At 36.5% G+C, this 24,967-nt stretch overlaps 1 protein-coding gene across 1 annotated transcript in view; it reads left to right on the top strand.

Annotated features, from left to right (window-relative positions):
* The window catches only part of SCOC (short coiled-coil protein), a 702,416-nt gene that overhangs the window by 665,611 nt on the left and 11,838 nt on the right, over nucleotides 1-24,967 (top strand). The window lies entirely within an intron of this gene.

Below are 24,967 nucleotides of genomic sequence, written 5' to 3'. Positions count from 1 at the left end.
GTCCATAAGACAAAATATCTAAGGATTGAGTCAAAAGCATAAATATCCTTTTTAGCAGTGTTTTATTGATTAATAAATCCTTAAAAGGTCTTATAACTAGAGGTCTTGTGACCATCTGAGCCATGCAGTGAAGATGTGAGCCAAACTCACCCTTCCTGCCTATGTAGAAAAGAAGAAAAATAAATCACACCATCAAAAGCAACTCAGAGGTCTCATCACTAATTCATTAAAAATTCCTTCAAAATACCCACAGCACTAAATTGAAAGGAAAATTATATATAATTGTAGCTCTATCTCTCCCTGCTCCTCCTCATTTCAGTATCAGAGACCCAACGGAAGGCAAGACCTGAGGACATGGTCTGTTCACCAACAACTCTTTGCTTAAGCACCGTCTCAATGAGACTTTCTCCCACAGAAGTCAGTATAGAAAGTTTTGGTCCCACAGGACTTCTGCTGCTCAAATAAGTAACTCAATGCCCCTACTCTGAAGGGCTGCTGTCGAAAAACGGAACAGCACAAAGAGCTGACACATTCCTAGTGGCACTGGAAAGCCTGTTCTACTCTAATCCAACAGCCTAAAATCAGAAATTTATGTTGATATTAGTTCCTTCCTCCTCAGAAACCTTTTCCTTCTTTCCATTATTTTATAATAAAATTTGTTCTTCCTAACTTTTTCAATTTAACAGTAGCAGTTGCTTCTTTTCCCTCTAAATACTTATATAGGTCTGTTGTTTTTAAAATAAAAACTAATGTCTTGCTAAAATTGTCTGAGTGATATTTCCCTGAATTTTTTAAAGTATTTTATTGCAATTTTAGTCACAGTCTTTTACACAGAACCTTTGGTTTCTGTTAATTCACCAAAAAGCTTTAGGCAGTTATTGGACCTGATTCTTGCCTTGCAAAAGACTGCAGTTTAATGGAAAGGTTTTCAAAATAAAAACGAATAAAACAAATATATTTCCACTTTGGTTTTACATCTTATTCACTTGTTATTAACGGTTTTTTATTTTAAGTTTTTTGGTTTATTTTACTAGACAGTTAAAGGTGACAGGAAAACTGATGCTCTTTGGCTTGCTGTATTTTCCTTCATGAGAATTTAAGCATAACATCATGTTGAACAGGATGAAGAAGAAATTACAGGGATAATTCAAATTAATAAAATGTACAAAGCCCACGGTCAACATCCACAATGACAGCCCTGACTTTTTTAGAGGATCACTATTTTTCCTTCTATGCTAACATGCAAATTAAGAGAGTTCAGAAAGGTTAAAGGTTGTCTGTCTCTTTTCACACACACCAGCAAAAAAGCAATTCTCAGATTAGCTGCTAGCTCAGCAGTGGAAAAGGGTTAAGAATATCAGTGAGTCACTGACACTCTAAAATATAAAGCACCATCACAGCTAACTACCATATGCTGTAACGAAAGTAGAATGAAAGCTTTGATACATAAATTATATCCGCAGGATATTTCTAATACAGACATCAGAGGCTTTTAATTCACAAAGCTGTCTGAATTCTATATGCTGATGCATTTCATGTTCAAATTAGTAGTGATGAAATCATCCCATGGTTACTCATGATGCTATGTTAATCTTTCTTTGGAAGTTACATTTTCAATCAAAGATAAAGAATTTAATTAAAATTTTTATCTTCAGTGATGTTTTTTAATTTTGCAATGCTGAAATAAACTTACATAAGTTACTATTATAAGCTCCATTTAAGTCCCTACAGAGCCTCACTTAGAGTGCATTTGAAATTAATGTAGCATGATGCCCCAGGTTGACTACTGCAGTAGAACACTGTTTTCTTCTCATACCTGTACTTTCCACACAGGCCACACTGCTTATACCCTTTCATTAAATACCACACCTATACTGGAAGCAATGCAAACCACACAAATATTTGAATATCACATTGGTATCTCAAGATCCCTGAACAAATACACTGCAGCATTCACTGAAAGTTCCAAGGGTGGCCTTTGCAAAGCAGTGGATTGCTGTTCCTGAATGGAAGCAGTTCATATCCCTGGCTGGACCATCAGTCTGCCGTTAAAAAGGCAGGATTCAGAGACCTTCTTTCTCTGCCTAGATCTGCAACAGAAACCTTTGTATATGCCTCACTTATTGCATCTCTAAAATACGGAATGGTCCTGACCTGCCTTTCCAAGTCACCACTATTGAAACAAAAATCTCCAAATTTAAGTGGCTTGCATACTACAAACAGCAAAAGGGAATGCTTGCTGTCTTAGGGGTATTCCTACATACAGGCCCATTTTTTATTATTTTCCTGATTTACTAAATTAATCTAATTATGTTCTCTTCCTCAACAGCCCAGTCAGTCTCCTTTTCTCACTCTTACGACTCCTAGGATTCAATCCATCAGTCAGAGACACATGGAGACAACTGGACAAAGGCTCTCTCCAATTCCCCTTCACAGTTCCAAATTGAAGCTTGCAAGATGAAGAAAATGTCCTTTGACCACAAGTTAAATCTCACAGCATCCTTTCTTGGAGCTTCTGCTATGCTGTGGCAAACTCTCCTTCATCAGTTCCACAAGAAATCTGACATTGTGAGCAGCTATGTCCTCCTATCCTGTTTTCATCCGAATCCTTTAAAGTCCCAGATACATGTTCTATAGCTTTTTTTGGCTCCCAATAGCCAATGGATCTAATCTTGTGACAACACAACTAGCTTTTCATGGTCAAAGTCCTTACTGATAAAAGGCTTCTCTTCATAGTTCATAAGTCTTGCTTTTCTCCCCCGTTTTGTCTTCTGAATTTCATTCTACCCTACAGTACATGGATTATTATTTCACTTCTTTTAGTATTTTATCCTCATTCTGTACATTGTATATCATTTTCATTTGTCTTCAGTTTTGTTCTAATACCTCATAATAGTCCAGCTTTCTTTTCCCATCCAACAAATCATCAGCCAGGTTGTCATCCTTGCTCTCCAGCATGGGAAAATTGCCCAGTCTGAAATATATTTCTCCTCTACCTGTCTTGTCTTTTCCTCTATATTGTTTGGGCATGCCCAGGAATTCATCATTATTTGCTAGCTCTGTTTACCTGAAATTTCCTACATTGTTTCTTATTTTCCCCTTTAATATGGTTTTAGAGGATACACAGAATGCCACCCTTACCCCAGATTCCTACTGAAACACCATCAACCTTCAAAACTTGGTTTTGGAAAGTCTGTCTCTCAGCTAGTTCCTAATTATACAAACTTATTTCTTCCTTCACACATATTCACAGGTTTTCTTTTCTCCACAGGCAGCCTGAAGTGCTTACTCAGTATCCATTGTTGTCTATGCCCCAGCTTTTGGGCTCAAAATCTGCCAGTGTCGCTGCTACAGAAATCATCCTCTTTGCAGGCTTCAAAGCTAATTGAGTCCTGTCAGCAATTACAGCTGTATTCTGGGTTCATTCAGCTGCCTTGTGTTCAAGCACTGTAACACAAGTGTCAGAAGAGAACTGACATAACTGTATTCATACTCATAAAGTTGGGAACTCTGTGAATGAACTGGAGTCATTGAGGGCACAATTAGAAAGTCTCAATTTGACAGTCAATGGGAAACATTCAGCTCTTTTAGTCAGGGAAAGCAATGCTTCCAAACCCAGAAAGAAAGAAAGAAATACTTTTTGATGCAGTGCCTCAACACCAGGTACAAAATACATTATTTTGTTCCCTACAAAAGATGAAGGATTTGAGCTATTGCCCAGATTACTACCCAGATAAGGATAAAATCCACAATTAATATAATTTAAATCACTGCTTTCTCAAACATGACCAACCACTATGAATCACTTCAGCAGGTGAGGACAAAAGTCAGCATAATTAATGCAACATTTTCTTAGAAGTGGGCTAGAGATTTTGGTGCATAAAAAGATGATAGGAGCTTCTACTGAATTTAAATGTATCCATCAAGCCCACAAACACAGCCTAACTTTTTTACCTCAGCTCTTAGACCATCACAGCTAACAGAAAATGGCAAACTGTTCTAAGGACTTCAAAACTTTGCAGAGGTATTAGAAAGAATTCATGTCATAAAACAATTCTAATACAATGGCTATTTCAGTGGCTCCTGCAGAGAAAACTGTCAGCACTTTCTCCAGATAAAATCTTTCCCCTAAATAAGGATTCTGATTTATATGAGATAGCTATTTTTTTCCTGCTGTTTTTAACAATTGTATGAATGAATAATTGGCAAGAAGTAAGAAAAACAGAAAACCTGTCATTTAATAGAGAGTTTAGCAATGATTAGTTATTGAAGAACAAGATGCATTGACTACGCGTCAACATAAACCCCATTTTGTACAAGATATCTGACAAAACAGAATCTCAAACTTCTGTTTATTGTCAGAGGAAGATGATGACTTGGCTTTCACTTGATTTTAGGATTTTCTTTGTAGGCATGAATTCAGAGACCACCAGTATTTAAATGTATGCATTGAACAGACAGTTGGATATATTTTAGTTAAATTTCTCACAAAATTCCAATGCCTGGGTGGCTGGGGTTCTTTATTTTCTTTTTTTTTTTTTTGGCAGAAATAAAAGAGTCACACTGAACACATTGAGATATACCTTAATTACTGAGAACTATTGAAACATCTGTTTTACTCCTGAATTCCACTACCCAGAAGCACTCCAGCATTACCACTTCAGAGGCATCAGAGCTCTGTGAAACAAAGATGGCAAAACATTAGGATTTGGAATCTAACTGGGAAGTCCTTCTGTTTGTCTGTTCACACCTGAAGTGACACAGAGGTACAAAGACAACGAAGCATAGAAGTCACTAGGCAGATGGATAAAGGCATTCTTTAATTACTCATCTGTGCCATCCTACTTCAGATCAATGAGTTAAAAAATGAATAAACTGTAAGAAAAGACCCTGCAGGAAACTTTAAAAAGTTACTTCAGAGGGTTTTTGTCATACTTCCAGTATTCGAAAGTTTAGATGACACCTCATTCCTAGGCAAGTCAGGCAAGCCCAGCTCATTCAAACTTTCATATTTTCGAACAAGGCTGAATCAAATGTCAGATTCTATTCAAAGACTAGGATATTTTCAAGTGAACAAAATAACGCATAATTTTACAGAAGGCATTTCTCTTCCATTTTTATTTAAAGGGATTTCTTTATCAGCACTTGAAACTTTGAATATGGTCTCTGGCTATGAAATTCAAATGAATTAAATTATATGGACCTATTGCTGAATGCAATAGGATACAAATTACCACTACAATTTTTTGTGAATGCTTTGCAGATAAGATGCAAACTCACCTAGTTAATAAGTGTGACTCATATTTCAGAAGAGTGAAGCTATCAATCACTCCCCTCAGGATTAATATTTTTCCCTGAAATCTCTTATTATCCATTATCCATTTTTTATCCTTAACTGTTAACAAATAACCCTCAGACTATGCACCCATAACTCCCTTCATACCAGGTTCCCAACATGAATGTTACAGAGCTCACTTTCAACTTCAGTGAGATTCTGCAGGGATTAATGCAAACGCTTGTTTTAGCACTCGTTCCTCAGGTGGTACTTTATTCCAATTGATCCTAAAGATAAAATATTTTTCACATTGTGCAGCAATTTTACCAAAAGCCTGAACTTTAGTTTAACATATCTGCCAATTACTGAATGACTTCATGAAACAGTTCATATTTATAACACCTGCCTAATATGCACAAGTTTTCTTGTCTACCCCTTTCTCTGTATCTATGCTGCTTTATTTGGCCCACCAGAACAAGACTAAACTTTTTTCCAAGGGTTTTGGGTTAATTTTCAAGTGGATGTCTTGATCCTGTTTTTCTCACAAAAGGACCTTTTACCTACATCGTGATACACTGCCTACTGAAAGGCTGACTAGAAACAGAACACATAACATTTCAGAAAGTCTAAAAAGTATTTCCTTGAAAACTCTATTCTCTCTAACATTTTACCACTTACTAAATGAATACTCCAAACCCAGTTATTAAACACAAATCATCACCCAAAGGAAACAAAAGGTTAAAATAAAACAGATAAGTATGAAAAAAGAACAAAATGTTGTATTGAAATATGAAAAATTCATGTGAAATATGAATTCAAGAGACAAGCTGTAGTACATTAAGAAAAACAGTCTTATCTAGAAACTACTTGTAAACTGATTTCTTCGAAAAATTATCCTGACTGGGCTGGTCTAGAAGGAACATATTGTCATGCAGACAGAAAAACAGCCCATCTGATTGTTTAAAACAGATAGAGAGAAAAGGAGAAAGTAGTGAAACAACGCAGTGAGTTTTGATAGTAACCCAAGTGCTATGTTCAGAACTTTTTTATTTATAGAATCCATCAAGTCAGTGGCAATACATGGCAACCGAGCAGCAATTCTCAAGTGCTGTTGAGTGAAGCATTCTTTGAGGATCTACCAGGCCTTTATGAGCAAGAGCTAAAGTCAGTTGGGGAAAATAGGCAATAATAGTCCAACAAAACAAACAGCAGACTAATTAGGAAGAGTCTTCCACTGGAATGATCCTGGTAACTATTTTAATTCTTTACATTTCAAAGCCCCAACAGAGTCTCTCTTGAAAACAGATAACCCTTCCTTGAAAAGCAGATAATGCAGGCTCATATGTTCAAGAGCTGTCAATCTTTCAGTGCAGCTGCCAGAAAACAAAGCATCTGTTGCTGCACAACATTTCCTATATCCTGACCCAAACCTGAATAAAAAAATCTTCAGAATTGCCATTATGGTGGACTTTTCATCCATTATATGAGCTGTGCTATGGCCTGTCACACAAAAAGCTAACAAGAAATTTACTTACAAATTAAATAACAAAATTGTAATCAAGGAAACCATTATGCATATCTGATAAAGGATCAGCTTTGTTTTTCAGCACCTGAAGAGATCCAAAATTTCTCCTATTTTAGATGCATAACATAAACTCATCTGGATTAGCTATTATCTTATTTTTCTAGGTTTTCTTTTATTAAAAGGGCACATTGTAATGATCTCGTCTTTATGCATAGAAAATATTATCAAAATCAGATCTGTACCACTGTGTTAAGCTGTAATACATTAGGGAGGTTTTACTCCTGCCATTGGTATTATTCAATAACTTTTATAAAAATTTACTGAATCAATCAAATGCCAAACAGCAACTAGACAAACTCTTACATCTTCCTCTAAACAGTGATAAACTCAATAGGCACCCCACCACCGTCCCAGATTGGGAAATTGTTTTAAAACAGTGATTTGAGGAGACAAATTATTTCTAAATCTGAATTAAATATCTCAGTGAAACTGCTAAAGAAGAGTCCCCAAACCTAGAAAATTAAAGCACTGAGAAACTTTTGAATCTGTCAAAGAGAACATCACGTTTGAGCTATTTCTGCATTCCTCTAGATCTGTTTTGATGTACCATTGTGGGGGGGAAGAAGTGTGTCATTGTGAATCGATTTTACAACAGGAGATTTGTTCCTGGAGGCAGGGGAGGGAACGCACTAATAGGTATATCAAGCCAAGAACTAAGCTGACAGTTAAAATTAGAAGTGACATTCCAGGTAATTCCTTTGTGTTAAAACAGTAAGTAAAAAAGTAAAGCTATAGCACTGTAGAAAGAACACAACAGAAAGCAAAAATTCTTCTAACAAGACCTTATTTAAAGCATCTCCAGTCAGCTGGGGGTGGGTGTGTGTGAATTGCAGAGTTAATTTATTTTAAAAGCATACATTCACAAATTCAAAAAAATTAAATCAAAACCCTATAGACTAGGAATGCTACATACACCAAACTGCTTGTGTTTTTTCACATCAGTTATTTTCCCTGGTACTGGCAAATGAGCTAATCAGACTGACAGTAGCTCAATAATGAAGGTATGTACACGGGTTACACTTTTGACTATGCTACAAAAACATTACCACCTACATTTGATATTCAGGCATTAGCAAAGATGATGTTCATCACTCCACAGATAAAGTACAGCTTTCTTATAGATTCAACAAGAAAAAAAGGAGCAGGAATTATAGTGCATTATCATTCACAAACAGAAAAGCTAGTGGTCTTAAATTTATTTCCATATATTTCCACAGCAATATGTCCATTACCAAAGAGAGTAAAAAAATTTTCTAATTTTGAGATATTAACAAATGACTCAATGGCAATCACAAATATACAATTTGCAGAATTAGAAACACCCCTTTAAATGCTAGCAAGCAGAATTCAACAATCAAAAATCTCCTTCAATATTATATATTCTTCTGCCATAATACTATCTCCATCCTGTGTCTACAACCCAAGCTGTGTGATAAGGAAAAATGCTTATAAACTTTCTTCAAAATGTAGTGTTCTTCATTAACATTTTTGGATGTTGACTTTTATCTACCACTTAATTGCTGACGGTTTAGACTTGCATTATGACTTCTCATATTTGGCACCCCATCTTAACTATTTAGCAAGTAAGAGAATTTCTCACCTCACTGCCTACCTTCTTTTCCCTATTTATGCAGATGTGACAGCACCAGGCTGTCACAGTTCCTAGACCTGATATTATATTCAATTAGTTTTTCATGTAAGTGGAAGTCTAGCAATATAGTGGTCAGCATTATTTGCATCAGAAGGTGAGAAAAATTGTATCGAAAGGCAAATGAAGAATGCAAGCATATAAAGTGAATGAAAATAGTTGCTTATATAACTATTTTCCATTAATTTTTGGAAGTAAAAGATATTTTCAGGCATCATAGAGATCATTGATTTAAATGATGCAAAAACTACAAATGCAATTAGTCTAATACTTTTAAAGGATGAATATCATAAGTGACAACACAAACTGTAGCAAAATATGGCATTCTAAATATACCTCAAGAGCAGAGAAAAACAGGACCAAACTGCATTCTACTCATTGGTCTCCAACAAGTAATATGTTATGCAAATTACCTCTGCAGAGAACTGTACTTTATTCAAGACTGAGCTTCATGAACCAGAGAACTCCACAGAGAACTTCAGGATGGAACACTTCCTAACAAAATATCCTTTATAACCATTCTTACATTTTCCCCCAAATTGAAAAATGAACCCAAAATTTACTACATGTTACTCACTTTTTGCACAACCTTAGGATAAAAAAATTGGAATAGAAACACTGCAAAAATTAAGTGGTTTGAATACTTTTAATTATAAACTGCAAATGTATCTAGTGTATGTATTGTAAAGATAACTCCTTCTGCTTCCTTAGACTGCCCACAGTGATGTACATTTGAAAGCAGGCTATGATTCTCCCCCACACAGCCCCTAAACTTTAATCTCCTGCACAGTGCTTTCAGAAGCAGCAAACAGAATATTTTTCAGGATGCTTAAGACTTGTCATGCTAAGAGATGGAATGTGTGATTAGCTGTAGTCCATAAGAGGATCAGAAGTCATCCTAGCAGACCTGTAAATTGTCACCAGACCCAAAGTCACTAAACAACAACTTCTGAACAGAGAACCAAATAAGAGAAATACTTGAATTCTTCTTAGGCTTCTTCATGTTAACTTCACCATTCCTTCTCGAGCATTTGCTCTTCCTTTCCTCTCTTTTTTGGAGCTGATAAATGACAGCTCTACAGGCCACTTCCAAATGCAATGGGCATAAGAAGATATGTCAGAGCAAGGTACACTCTGCCTTTAATCTCCACATCTGTGTGTTTGTAAGAGCAGCAGAAATAGGCCCTTAAAATATATAGAGGATATCATGTTTGAGGAAAAACAAAGCAAAAAAACCTCAGACAACAGCCATAGAAATAAATATGATTGGTTTTTTATCTCCCAGAGAAATTTCTTCTCATATTCCCTTGCTACCATTAAGTCACTGGACATAAAAGGTAGAAGGATCAATTCATGTGTGGGCACTCAGAGAAAAGCCATCTAGGTTATAAGCTCTCAATTTAGAAAGCTTACATCACACTATTTGAAATGAGAGAGATTAATTAAGCTTCATCAATTTTAGTTTAAAAAAGAAAAACATCTCCCTTCACTACTGATTAGCAACATTATTTCAGACATCTTATTGGCTTTTTGGCGTTCAGGATTACATCTCAGGAACTCTCTCACGAATTAAAGTATTCACATGGTTGCAGGACTTTGGTGTTTGGGAATCAGGAGAAAAATGTTGTAAACAGCAAGACTAATATTTAAGATTAATTTATTATCAAAGGAAATTGTGAAATCACACAAAAAATAAGCTTGCCCCAATTTATTCTTAACAGACAAATTTGTATAGAGATACTTATTACAAAAACAAGTGCTTCAACTCAAAAAATATCACTGTTTTGCTTCACTAAAACATCATACTATTTTGGAGTATTTGTAACACCTGTAACTAAGCATGAACAAATATTTAAGAAATAAGCACACTGATATGGAACAAAACCAGCCAGATAAGACACTTCTCATTAAAGAGTTGTTTCATCTCCAAACTCTCGACCATCATCAAGGGAAACCTACACAGCATTTCTCAAATCCAAGCTTTGGAATGGAGGGTGCAGTTTTACAAGGAACTAAACTGACATAATGACAATAATTCTTAACTCTGCTAGATACCAAATACATCCAATTGGCCTTAAAATAAAAATTATGGGCTCCATATGATCTCTTCCCTCCACAGTCAACGCCTCACATTCCACCGGCTATAAACTGCCTGACCCTTGGGAGGCAAATGCTTTCACATCTCTTCACTCCAGCAAGAATATACTGTCTACTTTTCTCCTGCATCACCTCCCAGGAGCTACCTTCTGTTTCTGAGATGGAAAATTGATCTCTATTTAACTCTTAGAAACAGTCTTCACCTTCTATATAATTTTGAATACTGATATTTTGATTTCCTTAACAAAGGCATTTGTGATCAAGAACATGTCATGTGTCAGCTGTGTCACCTGGTCTAATAAACCCCACAGCCTCCAGCTACTGGTCTTTATTGTGTTCTTCCATCAGATACGTGGCAACTATCATTGTTCAATGTAACACAAACAAAAAGAAAAAAAAGGAGTAATGAGCCCACAGAAAAAAAAATTAGGAAAGGTATTTTTAGCAATTCGGAAAGAAAGGTCAATAGGTGAATACGTGTGAGCAAGGAAGGCACCTACTTGTTTGAGTGGGGACACCAGTGCATGTTTAAATTCAAACTACATTTAACAATTAATGTGCAGTTCAAATACAGTTTTCAAAGGTACCTAGCAAAGAGTAACACTGGGGTTTCTCATCTATTTAACAGAATTCTTTTTTTAAATTTTAAATTATTTTTAAATAACGATGAGTAAATACATTAAAGCAAACTTTTATCTGTACTTAGACCTATTGCACTTCTCTGTGTAAATCTTTTCTTTCTACATTTTCCAAAAATCAAAGTATATATAAAAAGGAAACCACAAAATTCAGTCCCAAACTGAAAACCCCAGATATGCAATCTCTAATTGAAGCCATGAGCATGAAGAACAAAAGTGTCCAGCTGCAGAAGCTATCAGTCTTCTGGATTCTCAAAAAATTAAGTATCACCTTCTACATTCAAAGCAAAATGAATACAGCCACTATAAAGTTAGATAATTGAAATGCAATGAATCCAGAAATTGTTGATCATAGCATTAACAAGCCCTAAATATTTCTTCATTTACATCTAAATTCTATTTTGATATATTTCACTTGCCTCAAATATGGTGTCTGATACTGAAGTCTAGAGGAGCACATGTTGGCTATAAACAGCAAACATAAAATTTATTGTTAAATTAGTGGTAAGTGAAAAGCTCTAAAATATGCCTTAAAATACATATCCTTCATCAAATACTAAGGTTATTTCACAGGCCACCGTTAGCTACTATGCATGACATTAATATCAGATTTTACCATCATCAAGACAGATGCCTCAACTTGCTTTGAAATTTGTTCCAATATTCTAATATTCAAAAAATGGTACACAATAAAGAGAGCAGGCAAGAATAAAATATTTTGGAATCTTTGCTATCATCTAGAGAAACAGTATTGCTTATCCCTCCAGTCATGTCAGTGTCTGACAAAAATTCAAACTCTTAATTTCCTAACCAGACTACTCTGACAGAACCACATTTACATCACAACAGAAGCCAGAAAATTAAAATTTTTAAAAGCCTAAATAAATAAACTACACAATAATTGCTGCATCTGTGCAAAGATCCACATAGCACTGTGTGAATTTATGACAGCAAGCAAAGGAAAATAAACATGGAATTCTTTAAGAACAGGGCAAGCTCATAATCATGCTCCTCTAAAACACCTCCAAGCTTCTGCTAGGCCTGTTCAGGGACTTTTCTGAACAAATGGGCAATTGTGTTTAATGAATTTGTATCAATTCCTTCAGCATAATGCATTTGTGAATGTATTCATTTTTTCTATTTTTTTATAACTTGCTCAATTTTTTTCCTGAAATTACCTTGGCCTTTATTTTAAATAACCTCCTACAAAAGACATTCTTCTAGTTTGCTGTACTCACACAGCAATAACAAAAGAAAACAAAATAAAACCTCCAGTAAAAATTCTTTGAAAACACTTGGAAATATGCAGAAAGCACGCCACACAGATAGGTTTCAGGCAAGCAAAAAGCCAATATGGATCACTTCTGAGTTCTTGCAAAATTACATATAAGTCCTATCATTTTCACCTCTGAGAATTTGAGTTTGGCTAAAAAACACATATTTAACTGTTGCAAGAATGATATCCTAATTTTTTTTAAGTGTTTTAAGGCTAGGACACAATGGCTAAGTAATGTTTGTGCAACCATATCTGGAGAGACCAGTTCTACAGACAAAAGCTCATCCTCAAGGAAAAGATTCTGTACAATGTTCTGATACACAGCCTCAAGGGCCCATGCATTTGAAGAATCCAAGTAAGAAGTTACAGTTTGCTGACAAAACTATATATAAGTAAAGACTGAGTTAACATTTACTGCAGGCTCTGCAAAATTAGGTTAAACTTAGCTCACCATAAACGTGGACTGAGACAAATCACAAACACATCTGTTTTGTGAGAAAAAGGAACAAAGCAATAATTTCAAAAATGTCAACATTTTAGCATTCAGTTTTGGGGTTTGTTAGGTTCTTGGTTCATACTGCACTTGGAGGTCTTTTGATAAAATACTCTAAAATCCCACTGGCAACAAAGTGATTTTACTACATGATCATGAGCAAGTTAAGGTTAAACAGCTGTTATTTAGCCCTTCAGCCTTTTACTTCATCAGTCATAAAAAGGCAGCTTACAGTTTCTGAAACAACTAAGTCAAATGCTGAACTACAGATAACAGCAACTAAGTTTCCCCAAAGATTTTTCAGCATAAAATTAAAACACATTCATTACTATTACTAAAAGAAGAGTGCAGCTGAAAGCACTGGATTAAAGATGGTGAAGCTGTACAGTGTTCTGGAAATGTCAATGTTTATTGCAACATAACCACTTGGAAACCCTTCACAGAGCCAACTATAACATTCATATGGGCTTCATATTCCAACTTGAAGCTAGAATTATAGGTCTAAAAAAAGAGAATATAAAACTAAAAGGTCATAGTTTTAGCACTGTTCTCAAACAGCAAATAAAAAACTTCCAGACTACATTATAAATGACTAAGGAAAATTTTAGCCATAGTACCCCCTCCCTAAAACCAAACACCAACTCCCCATAAAAGCCACAGACAACCACTTTTTTCTTTACAGACATCAAAACACACACTAATCTTGTTTCAAAATCTGCTCCCATCTATGTAGTGCTTGTGAACACATGGATATACATCCACAAAACACTACAAACACACATGCACACATCCCCCTGCAAATAGATATATGTACAATGCTAACACAGTGTCACACATTTGTTCCTTTGTGGTTTTAATGAGTTTTCCTGTGCCATGCTGCCAAATCCTTCCAGACTTTCACAAGCAGTTTGCACACAGAGACACTTAGTGAGCAGCAAAGTGTATGTTCTCAATCTAAAATAAACAGAACATTATTTCTCCTGCTTCCATTTACTAGTTTTGTTTTCCATCTAGAGCAAAACAGAAAAATGCTTCTCCAAAAAAAAACCCCATCTATAAACAGTTCTTTCATTTAGCAGCTTCATCACTGCCCTGGCATTTAGCCACCCTCAAAAAAGCATTTATTGCTTCATACACCATCTCATTGTAAGTTCTGTGCCTAAACATTGAATGAAGTATTAGATATTCCCCAGGAAACTGATCAAAATGACACAGCATAAATGGCAACTAGCAATCTAGGGTACAATAAAACAACAGCACATTAAAGAATTAGTACAATATTTATACTCAGTTGCATAGAAACCCTGTGAAGCTACTTACATCATTGACTTCTGTACCCACTACATCCATCATATTACTAATAATTTAAATGTCAAAGCAACTAACAGTGACTTTTCAGTGTTACAGAAGGATATGTTTATCATACCGAGACGCTGCAACGTGTAATCATATTTGATAAGGAGAAGAACCCACCAGCTGAACATTTCAAAGTAATACACATGAATAATATATTTTGTTTTGTCACATCTACCCCAGCTACACTTTAGGACATTGTGAGCTTGCAGACAACCTGGTAAAATTATACGGTTGACACTGTAACATCGCTACACATGCATTTTCATTTCTCTTGGTAAAACACCACTAAATCTCCACCAGCCAGGACCCAGAGATGAATGACCTCATATCTGTGTTGTCAGGGGACCAAAGGAACACCATTCCCAACTGGTCCTGGATTTCTACTCAGAGTGGGAATAAAAACCATTTCCTTCTCCTCTGGAATTTTAGGGAAAAAAGCGTATTTTCTCCCTTTACTGGAACCCCTAAATATTTCTTCCAAATTCCTGGTTTAGGGAAGCTTGCAGGTACCAGCTCTCTCTAGTCACTGAGTAACTTAGGCTTGAAGTCCTGTTTCCCTAAGTCTTCACAGGCCATTAGTCCTAGACCCTATACTGCCTTCATCTTTCTGGAGTTTGAGGCAAAACAGAGGATAAAGCTGTGCAATGTTGATTTTGTCAATCCAGTCCTGAACTCAAAAAACTTTAGAGGAAGCAACAGCTTCCACTAAGTTGATTCTTGTCTTTACCACTTTGCTGTGGACTTCAAACTAAAACAAAATTAGATAATTATATTTGACATTGGGTAAATGTTGCAGTGTGTTTTATTATGTATTATTATTATTCCAAATGGTTTATTCTGTTTCCCCCATACAGTTGGTTTATCCTTAACCTGTATCCTCCCAGCTCCCCTGTCCACCTGGTTATCCTGAACCAGCCTCTTTGCCCAGAATGTTTGATGTTCCTCCTCCCTACAGCTGTCAATCCCTCCTCATACCTACCACTTTTTCCAGAGACTTCCCTGTCATTTTTATATCCTCCAAAGCCCCCTTGGTTTGTTGGATCTGTTCCCAGCCCCTTGGTTTGTAAATTGTGAATCTCGCCTTATGCTCCTCCCCAGTTTTCCCCCTACTGGCTAAAGTTTTGTACCCTCTCCTTGAACCTCCCCTGTTTAAAAAACCCTTGAACATTCTGAATTTCTGTTTTCTGTCCCTGGACTTTCCTGAGAATAAAACTCTCTGGAACCCATACAGAAGACCTCTTCCTTGTTGTTACCTCTGCCCATGTGGAGGATTACAAAGCTGTGCTGTAGAGCTTTCTCCCCCAGCTAAGCTGAACTCTGAATATTAAACTTTTGGGATTCACCCCACTCCTTGGTAAGTGGAGCTTACCAAGTGCTGTGGAGCTAGCAGGGTTGAGACTAGCACTGTGTCACATAAAAACCTATAAAAATAAAAAATGAGCTATCTATAATTCTGTTCAGATGCTCTCATCTCTAATTTTCTTTCTCCTGCAGGAGATATGTACTCATGACCTATACCAAGAAAAAGAAAGGCTTGACAGCCACAGGAGTCTCATCTTCTTGCACAAAACCACCTCAGCATCATTCTGGGCATGTGAAAAACAAGACTGTCTAAACACACAAGACTTGTGGACAGGGATCCTGAGCAGAGATGTTCATGAAGAGACCAGGAGGAGGGGAAGGAATGGCCATAAAAGCAGTAAGGATAAAACTCAGCAAGTGTTTCAATACACAGAAGATACTTAAAAGATCTGACTCAAAGTGTCATTTCCAGAGACAGTGAAGCACTTCAGGAGGGCTTCTTTATTTCATTTTTTTTTAACATCAATAAACCAAAGAAGTGAAACCAAAATTAGGACTTTAAGTTTTCTTAAGCTGCTAGCTGTAATTTCTCTCTAAGGGCCCAATATAAATGCAGTAATTTCTGAGGAAGAGAAAATGAAATTCAGCTTCTTCCAACTATCTTTCTCATAATTGCCAGGGATACGCACAATCAGTCTTCGTTAATTCTTTACCACAGAACTTCTCTTCAGGTAAGTTTCTCACACAAGGAAGCCCTTAAGTAAAAGAATCAACTTTCCAGAACATCTTATTCACGTCAATATAAGAACTACAGCTACCATTTAACCTTTTTTGCTGTGTATAAATTGAAACATATTGGGCATTTCCTTACATGCAGCTAGCTTTTAATTCAGGAAACTGGCTAGGAATGTTAAGCAGCAGTATCATGTCCAGAAAGTTACATACACACAATCTAAATTTGCAAGGCTGACTTTCATGCTCTTTTCATCAGTAGGAATAATATTGGTATTCCAGCTCTGAAAAAGGAAACCACTGGAACCATATGTGCTCATAAGAAACACACATGCCATAAACGCCCCCCCTTCAACCCTCTGTTTTGTTTTGCTTTGTTTTTTTGTTTTTTTTTTAAATCAGTGCTTAAACAGGAAATTTGCTTTTAGGAGAAAAAGCAACATTTTTATGCCTAGGTCAATGTGTTATTTTCATCACAGAAACCTGTTGATTTCAGAACACAGACACTCTAGAAGAACGCAGCAGAGAAGTCTTCAACAGAAGACCAGAATTTTTTCTCTTAAGACATTTCTTATATTAATTTTTTAGCTGTGGAAAATGTAAATCAACTTTTCAATAATCATATTAATGTAGCAGAATGTGTTGTTTTTACTTGGATATCCAAAATAATAATCTTCTTCCATACAAACCTTTTAAAATATCTTTTTCTGGTACTTCCTGGCTATGCCATAATAACTACCCCAGATAATTTAATCCCAAGTTGTTACATTTCATGTGTCAGTTTCAAGGTTCTTGTAACAGCTTTTGAATATGTATTATCTGAAATTGAACTTTATACAATATTTTGATTCTACCTCAGTATTTTTAGGGAGGTTTTTTGTTTCCTTCTTTTTTTTTTTTTGATGGAACATCTAAAACTGGTTTTTTTCGTGCAGCACCCCAAAAAAGAGTTTCACATAGTTTATCCTCAAGCACCATAATCCATCATGTCTTTAGACCTTATAACAGCCAAACTATAACAGAGACAATGGCAAAGGTGAACTGAAGTCCAGAATGCCAATGATACTAATAGAGTTTTTGCACCATAAGTTGCTCCAGCCATATGGTCTTAAATAGATAATCACTCAATCTCACACTTTAACTCAAAGTTAAAAGAAAAGCTTAATTTTTTTTGAAAATTACTAAGTTTTTAACATTTTTACAAACCCAAATTGCAGACATCAAGTACTGTTAATGCATTGCTAAGACAGGTGAAGATAGAGAAGCTAGATTCAAGGTTGATGTGTCTTGGTGTATTTAATTTCCTATTTTAATTTTCTGAAAATCATACTATACTAATCAGTGAATATATTGAAATTGCATTGCCATTATCATTAAAATATTTTTTCCACTGTGGTAAACCAAAATTCTGGAAGGGTTTCCACCTTCACATAAGGGACTAGATGGTGACACAAAAGCATAAGGATACAGGAGGATATAAAGCACAGTAGAGGGACCAAGAAGCCTCCCAGACATTTGCAACTCTTATCACAATTTCAATTCCTATTAAGACATGCTCATGAAGGCCACAAGGAAAGGAAGTGCAAGAGAAGAAAATAAGCCTGTTTATATGACAGTTCTCCCCAATGCTTCTCACTAGCAGAGTGTCTGTGGCTTCCACCTCTCCCTAGGCTGCTACCAAACACAGCTCACCTGTAGCCCCAGAAAGCAGCACCAACTCTCATGGTTCACATATTCCCCAGCAACTGCTGCTACTACAACAGCCTATCTTACATCAATGCCACCTGCATTTGAGCCTGACAAATGTCAAATGCAGCAAGCTGGAAAAATGTCCAGAAATCCTGCACATTCATTTATAAAATATTTAATTTGGGCTCTCTTTGTTAACCACAGTTAATAATTACATAACTACTTGCCCCATTCAGCCTTGATGTAAAGTGTTCAATGCAGAATGTAAATCTTACCATCTTGCCTTCTGTGAATACATACAAATGACTTGAAAAGCTGATCTTAATTCAAAGTATAGTAGATGTTGCGAAATACGAGTTCTATGACAAGCTTATCATTAAAACATACGCCCACCCACATCTTACAATTAAAATGAAAACATATCTTCTGCAAATATAAGAGAGTGAAAGCTGGAAGCGCACTTTATGGGCATGTCCTGAAGTGTGCACATACTCCAGACCTTCAGCTGAAATCATTCTATCTAAGAAGGAACAACATCCCTCCAGCACTTCATGGATCTGCTCTAAGTATAAGGTAGCCCTACAACCAGCACCATCAGCACAACTAACAAGGCAGCAAATGGCAGGACTTTGTACAAGCAGCACCACTTTCCAAGGAATTAGCACATGGAGCTGCATCCTTACTGGCAGACAAGGGCAAAGAACACAGCTTGAGATAAATGCCTCTAGCACTTTCCTGACTCAGGGTCTTCTTGCACATAACGCTCCAGAGGAGCACAGCAGCTTTACAGAGAGCTGGATCTAACAGAAAGAGTTCCTGGTTTCCTATTGCAATTACTATCCAGCATCCCAGCACAAAGAGCACAGGATTTAAACAGCCTATTTTAAGTATCCCAGGTTTTCAGCACAGAGACAGGACTTTGCACAGTGCCTGAAGACAGGCTGCCGTGCCCAAGCAACTGCAGGCAGCTGTACCGGGCTCCTTCCAGTTCATCTGGGCTCTCCACAAGCACAGTAGTGCCAAGCACTACTTAAACTTCAAGAGGTCATTCATTACTAATTCTTTGGGTGTAACAGAATTTTAGCCTTAAATGAAGCTATTCTGACTATATGAGCCCCTCACTTTGACATAATGGCTGTGAGGTGATACATGAATATAATTACAATGTTTTCATTTTGCCAGGAAAAAGTGGTGTGTTTTACAGAGTAATTGCATTGTGAAATCACCTTTCTATAGTATATAAACTGAAACAAATTGTGCCTAAAACACAAGACTTTAGTTACTAAAATTGTCATCACTGTCATGGCTGTAATACAGTTTTGCTGGTTTGCAAAGGCCATAAAAAGACAGTGTTGTTCTGAAAAATTATTTATTATGAGTTACACAATAGCACAAGAAAGCAGTAAGAAAACAGCAACAGATGTGTTAACATCTTAATTTACCAATAAAATGTTGCTAGGAATAAAAACATCTGAGTAATAGATCAAAAACTGCATTTCCGGCCAATAAGCAGTTATCAAAGACCATATTAGGCAAAACGTGAAAAGATAAGTAAAAGGTCCCACATGGCATTTCTGCTCTGGGTTAAATAACTTGATATGACATGGCAAGTAGAAGAAAGTTCTGTCATATTGAGATCATTCTGCTTCTGCATTGCCGGATGCAAACTCCTATTAAGCCTTTAGGCTCCCTCCATTCTAGGTGTTAATTTTGACCCAGTTCTGGCCTCATTAAATACAAATCCCCAAACACCCTATTTTGCATAAAAAATGTAAGCTGCCACATATAAGGTCAACAAATAAGCTCACTCTCATTTTCAGATTAGTGAGAAATCAGGCTACATTCAGTACCACATGGTGACAGACAATTCTAGGATAAGTCTCTTATTCCCATTTCTGCTCCTCTGTGTTGGGCGAATGAGCTGCAGCAGGAGCTAAAAGCTGGAAAGCCAATCTGCCAAAGATGTTTACTTCATGCAGAAACAGTTTAACACACACCCAAGAGCAACAGCCCTCAAGGACATGGAGGTCAAACCTGGGCACGTCCCAGATGAGCCCAGCCTAAAACTCCTGCCAATTTGACAGCACCTCCACAAACACTCAAACCAGACAGACTGCTCACTGAGGCTGACTTCAACTTCTGCGTCCAGAACACAGTCTCAGGTCCTGATCCCCAAATTGTGCAGATCAGGAATGCAGCCTGAGCAAAAAGAGAGCCCTCCATACCTTTCTCTGTCTTCCCATTTGCAGAAGATGGGATGATCAGGGTAAGAACTTAAAAAACCATTTCAAAGTCCACCATTCGGGCTGCAGCTAAGAAGTTCAATTGCATTATTCCTCATGAAAACTATTGCACAGAGAATTTTATCATCATCGTTATTATTAGCCATGATTTCTATCAAGATGGATCATATATGATGAAATGAGAAAACTGTTTTAGTCTCCAGAAGAACCCTCTGAACTACAACAAACTAACTGGGTGCAGAAAGCAGAGAGATGATGTCTAGTACATTACACTTGGAGAGAAATTACTCTATTAAAACTCTATTACTCTATAAGCTAAGATGCCAAAAAGAGAAATCAAACTTACAGCACATCAAGTTCTGTAAGAACATATTTTGCAATACTACAATACTTACTACAGATTTTTTTTTCCATGATTTATGGCCAGTTTTTTGGAAATAAGTGGCAAAAATCCATAAAGCCTTCATTAACTTAAGCTGTTAAATTTTCTACCAAGTTATTTTTGCTTTTCTGTTACTACTTATTTTACCACAACACCAAAGCAATTACTACATAACTCTTCTAGAGCCAAAACTCCAGCTTATACGTGTAAGAGTGCCAAACATCACAGCTTCAAACTCCAAAATGACACCCAACCTAAAAAAGCACTATAGGTGCAACACATAAAAATTCAAAAAAACCACAGTTAAATTGTGTTAAAAAACGCTACAAGCTAGTTTAGTCACTCTAGTATGCAATCTATTAATTTTTACTTGATCTGTGTTCACATTTTCATTTTTCAAGGCCAGACTGGATGGGGCTTTGAGCAGCCTCATAGTGGAAGTTGTCTTTGACTATAGCAGAGTGATTGAAATGGGATGATCTTTAAGGTCCTTTCCAACCCTCACCATTCCACCCTTTTATGATTTCATTTCTTCAATGCACTCACTATTAAACATCTGAAAGAAACCATAGAATGACTTATAAGGCTCCTGAACTAGCGATGACAGAGATTTATTTGGAGTGAGGAATTTTGGAGCAGGCTGCCACAAAATCCCATAAATTCAGGGTGAAGGAATAAAGGTGGCTGTGCCAGTCTAACTGCCATCCATATGTAGATATATCACAATATCTAGGGTTTTTTGTTCTCTCTCTGCATTGCCACCTACGCTGCCGCACACTTCATTCTGGTATTCGCTCCATGAGACTCCATAAGCTATATCAAGTATTAGCCTGAAGATGAGAAACCCAGTAATACAATGGTTTTTCTGCTAACTTAGTGAACAAATCAGTTCAAAATACCATCAGGAGAAACACAGTGATGAGCACAGAACCACACCATTGTGACCAAGGGCGAATTCAAGGAGCAGGATTACTTAATTTTCCTTTAACAGCAACATAATGTCAATCCGCTCACTGCACAGCTTCACCCACAGATTTAAACCACTAGTTAAAATGGACTGATAACTCAAATCAGTATTATTTCAAGCTTAGTATAGGGTTAGAAAAAATATTATTTATACTCACTGATCATATGTTATTGGTTCTCACATTTCTTAGAAATGCCTATTTTTTTAAGTAAAAACATAAGTTCAAACCCATGAATTTTTCAGCAAAGAATAAACAAGAAATTGATTCCTTAATCAGAAGCACTGTACATACACAAAGCAAGCAGGATTTTCAATTTAGTCCATATCAGAACTATAATTCTTCATTTCCTGGCTTCTCTCCCAATAAAATTTCAATTTGGCATTCCATTTAAATATGTCCTTTCAACTTAGATATGACAGGCTTTAAATTTATGTATTTCAAGTTCAGTAAACATCCAAATGTTCTATTAAAAGATCATCATCAATTAACTGATGACTTTTATGTAGTTTGAGCAAACTTTTCTGGGCAAACAGAACTTTAAAAAAACCCAATTAACACAAAGTAAACAAAACAAAAGCCCATGAATAGACAAAACCCCTTGCCCAATACCTTGTGCTCCTGGCTGGAATAAGTACCATCTCTAATTTCACCACAGATGCCAGCATACTCTGAATATAGAATGCAGTCGCAGCTGTTTCAGTGACATTGGACCTTGCAGAAAAAGTACTTCTTAATCCCGGTGGCTGTGAGAAGTTGTAAATCCAAGGAACATCTGCCTCACTGCTAGCTGAACACACAGAGTTTCATTTTGGTGCAAGGTGATGTGAGCTTGCAATCTGCTTTTGGCTTTACCTGTTTTTATCAGGAAATAATCACCATATTAACATTATGAACTCCCAAAACATTTTCATGAAACAACAATTAACTTCAAGAAAACACATGCCAGTGTTAAACTTGACAATTGCAGGATACCACTATGCTGCAGTGCTAAAACTGGTTGAGACTGGAAGAAAGACAGACATGTCTGATTAAAGATAAAGACCATTCTTAGTAGTGGAACTAAATCCCAGATAGTACATTCAAATGTACTACAATGTTGAAGGGCTTAAAAATAATTTTCCATGCAGTATTTGGAATGACAGCTCTCCAGATCCTTCAAGACTGTGTTTTACTTATGTTTAGAAATTCTCCATAGTATAGAAACCTAAGTTCTGTCATTCTTAGAGAAAAGCCATAACGTATTTTATTTCACTGAATCTTTAAGTGATAGAATAAAACCAGCATCTTCAAATGAAAAAAAAAATCCACAACAGTTTGAATGGTGCAGTCAATAGACAGCACTCCAAGCTAAGTTCAGCCCCAAAGGTAACTATGACCTCCAGAACTTGAGCCCATGCTACTGATGATGTCCAAAATTGAAGAGGCAGCTTAAAATAGTAGAATTACAGCAAACAGAAAGCAGAGTCCTTATTCAAGCCGGTAGAAAAATAATTCTGGTTATCCTGTTATTTCATGAGGACAGCTGTTGATTTTACTAACAACCTTTACCACTGGAAAGGAGTCAAGTAAATGATCTGAGCAAACTACTTCAGCAACAAGGCTCTATTTAAGCAGTTTGAGATGCTGGCTAATTTTCATAGTACCTAAGGGTTTTCTTCTTAAACACTTGACAACTTCAGTCCTTGAGAAAGCAATCACTATAGGCAATATTATCACTACAGTTGAAGTTAAGCAAGTGGCTAGTGACAACTGGTGAAAAGATATGTCAGACCTCATTCAAACAGCTTATCACTGAATCTGAAACACGCAAAAGTTCAGCTGCAAGGATAGCAGAACCCAGGTCTGCCTGAAAAGAGAGAGACTTCTCCAGGTATTTTCAACAGAGTCCCTTTTTTGTGTGCTATGTCCCACCTAGCAAATGCACTGCTATAATGCTGCAAATATATAATACCAGCCAGCTGCAAGCTCATCAAGCAGCTTGTGTCTTGCAGGAGTCAGCTTCCATAAAGCCATCAACTCAGAGATTGACAGGTTTCAGTAATACCCACTTGCTCTACTACCAGTCTTCCATACAATTAGCTCAGAGATATCACAGATCTGCCTTCCTTTATAGGAAGGCAGATCTGTGATAGCATCCCTAAAATCTAATTAATTTTTCCAACTAGGCTAACAGCTGTCTCCCCCTCACCCCCCACCTGAGAAAACTATCTACAACATAAAATACTTCCTGTTATCTTAACTTCCTGTTAAGGGTGAAAGGAAAGAAAAGGAATCCTTCTGCTTGCTCAAAACCTCAAAGCAGAATCACTGCCACTGCTGTAGAGGGATCCAAGTGATATCCCACAGTAGCCTAAAGAGAAGCTCTGCTTCTAGAGAGGCTTGGACCAATAAAAGATTTAAAATCTAGAGGAAGTTTTTGAAACACTTAAGAATTGGAAAACCATGGAGCAGGAGCTGTTGTTTGAGAAGTTGAGATGAGGCATTCCATTCTTTCTTTTTAATTACTATTTTGATAGGTTCACAAGAGGGGAAAAATGTTCATGTACAACTCAAGTTCACATCAGAAATCAGAATTTGGGAAAATAGCACCTCTTTTTAGAATTCAAAAAACAAGAATTATTTTTAAAATCCAGCTGATGCTTTCAAAAGAAGAATAAACTTTGTTTCAATTGATAACTGATATACTTCCTTTTCAGCCCAAAGAACAAGGTCTAATCTTCTCACAAACTGGGCTGTTTTCACATAACTGGGAGAAGTATCTTATGTCTCTACAAGACAGTGTGAATTTTACATAGTCTATTGAGGTTTAGCATGGCAATTTGAATACATTTTTGCAAACATTGCAAGCCTCAAAAATGAATGGAGCACACCTATAAAGAGGGCACTCCAAATTACAGAATATTTGACAATAGTACCCCACAACAAGCACATAGGAAGGCAAAACTGAATGAACTGCAGGTCTCTCATTAGTTCATAAATTTAGTTCAGCACCACTGTAAATATTCCTATCCTCCTCAGGCAGGAAACCACAAAAACTGAGGATGCTTCTAGTTCTAAAGGAGAAGTAGGTACATGACAGTTCACCTTAACTTCTGATAAGCAAACAGGAAAAAATAAGAAAAAAACACTGCTGCTTTTCTTTCCTGTATTTGATCTCAGTCTTTCAAATAATTGAAACCAATACTTATGTGAACAACAAAAAACAACTTAAATTTAAAAGTTTATTGAAAAGAGAAAATTCTTCCCCAGTTGCAGTGTGACTTCAGCCAGCATGCAGCACATG

The sequence above is a fragment of the Passer montanus genome, unplaced genomic scaffold, assembly GCF_014805655.1.
Source record: "Passer montanus isolate IOZ18808 unplaced genomic scaffold, ASM1480565v1 scaffold95, whole genome shotgun sequence".
Taxonomy (NCBI): domain Eukaryota; kingdom Metazoa; phylum Chordata; class Aves; order Passeriformes; family Passeridae; genus Passer; species Passer montanus.
Note: the sequence above shows the minus strand (reverse complement) of the source record. Positions and strands in the feature narration are given on the sequence as shown.